The 2168-nt window shown below is 36.1% G+C and overlaps 1 protein-coding gene across 1 annotated transcript in view; it reads left to right on the forward strand.

Annotated features, from left to right (window-relative positions):
• The first annotated feature begins 485 nt into the window (after positions 1-485).
• LOC100633468 (uncharacterized) overlaps positions 486-2168 on the forward strand; it is a 13745-nt gene continuing 12062 nt past the window's right edge. The window contains exon 1 of the mRNA XM_019996078.1: positions 486-568. The gene's annotated coding sequence lies outside the window, so the exon portion shown is untranslated. The remainder of the gene's footprint in view (positions 569-2168) is intronic.

Below are 2168 nucleotides of genomic sequence, written 5' to 3' on the forward strand. Positions count from 1 at the left end.
CTAATGGCGTTTGGCTCTTGTTCGACATAATTTTTAATTAAAATTAATGAGATTTGGGTTGCTTTTTATGATAAATTACATGTTTTTCTGTTAATAAAAACTGTGCTATTGCACTGCAGTTTAATCGTAATATTAGGTTTTTGTTTTTGTACTTCAGAAAATAGATGTAATTCTATGTACCATAAATCATACATAAATTTAAAATTAATTAAAATTTTGCTTACATGATATTTTGATAACTTATTAAAATTTCAAAGCAATAGTGTTAGTTTTTTGTTGTTTTTGTTTTTTCTTTTTCTTCAGCTCAAGTAGCAGCTAACAAGTTATTAAAAAAGAATTCAAAGAAGAAGCCCAAAGAGACCTCAACACCACAGGAATCTCCTCTTGCCCCTCCCCCTTCCTTCTCCTCCTCCTCTCAGTCTCAATGGCCTAACTTCACCAGTGGGAGACAGTCACATGAAACTGGCCCGGGGTCTAGTGGGCGGGGTTTAATTCCAGAGGCCCCTGTTGTTAAGAAGTTGATATTAATTCGTGGATTGCCAGGCAGTGGGAAATCAACATTAGCTAGGTAAGGGGGTGGTTAATTAATTAATTAATCAAATGGGTGGTGTTATTAAATTATTATTATTATTGATGTAATATCATTCAGGAGACATATTGATGTCCTTGATTCCTTGTGCTATGTAGGAATTAAGTTTCAGTTGTAAATTTTTATGATCTAACAGTATTAACTACGTATCATACGTATGCATGTAATTCTGTATGTCAACACTCAACAGTATACTGCTGTATTGGAGTAACAAAATTAGTATAATCATCCCATCCTTGTACCTTGTAAGTTAGTAGCTATCCAGCATACACAAGTAAAACAGGACCAGTTCTGAACTTTCTAGCAGGAAGACGTATAAGATCAATTATATAAGAATTAGTGAAAGGAATGAGTAATAGCAAGAGTTGACAGCCTTAAGGTCCCTATACACCAGGCAATGCTATTGCAGGCAATCTGTGGTTGCTTTGATCTTCAGGCAACACTGTTGCCTAGAATAGAAACATGTTCTATTCTAGGCAACACATTGCTTACAACATCAAAGTAACCACACATTGCCTGCAATAGAATTGCCTGCATGGTGTATAGGGGCCTTTAAGATCACCTTTTCTCACTTCTTATACATTTGTATTTTGTTGATTTTTGTCTTAAATAAGTAATACATATCTATAATAATAATACAGTATTTGTTGAGGATAATACATTTATATTCACTTTTCCCACTGGTTGCTATGTTATTCATTATGTACTATCATAACTTCCTTTAGTCACAAGATCTTTGAGTATATTTAAGGTTTCCCCACTTTTTGTGTCTAGCTGACCTTCTTTAGTCTTTCTCTCGTCCTTCCACCTTCTTCATTTTGTTTTGTTGTTTCATCTGGTCATTAGGACTCTCTCTCATCACTCATTCACTGCCTTCCCTTCTCCTCCTCCTCCTCTACTTTGTTTTACATTCTCAATCATTAATGTACATGTAAATTCACCTTTACTACTGGTTGTTATAATAAAGGAATGTACTATCATAACTTCCTGTAGTCACGAGACTATAGAATATTCCAAGAGGTCATCAGGGCTATCTTTCCCCAGGCTACTCTCATTCTCGTTTATTCCGACTTCTTCATTTTCTTATCTTTCGCTCTTGCTCTATCTTCATTTACTGTCTTCTACCTTTATCTCTCTTCATTTTTTGTTCTTGCTTTACGTACACAATTTTATTCTTTTCGTTAAATGGCAACCAAACCATCTTCATCTTCTTCTCCTGGTCTCCTCAAACTGGAGGAACAGCTCACCTGTCCTGTGTGTCTTGACCACTATACCAACCCTAAGACTTTACCTTGTCTACATTCATTCTGTGAGCACTGTCTGGAGGGATTAGCTCTTGATAAGAAGAATGAGACCTATTACCTCTCTTGTCCCACTTGTCGTCATTGTACAGAGTTACCAGAAGAAGGAGCAGGAGCCTTTCCTGTAGCATTTCATGTAAACAACCTCAAAGAGATATACAGTCTAATGAAGAAAGTAGCTGATCCTGAACAGGTCACCTGTGACAACTGTACTACAGCTAATGCCACTGGATACTGCAAAGACTGCAATCAATTCCTTTGTACAGAATGTATCTCTA

The sequence above is a fragment of the Amphimedon queenslandica genome, unplaced genomic scaffold (genome assembly GCF_000090795.2).
Source record: "Amphimedon queenslandica unplaced genomic scaffold, v1.1 AMPQUscaffold_13423, whole genome shotgun sequence".
Taxonomy (NCBI): Eukaryota; Metazoa; Porifera; class Demospongiae; order Haplosclerida; family Niphatidae; genus Amphimedon; species Amphimedon queenslandica.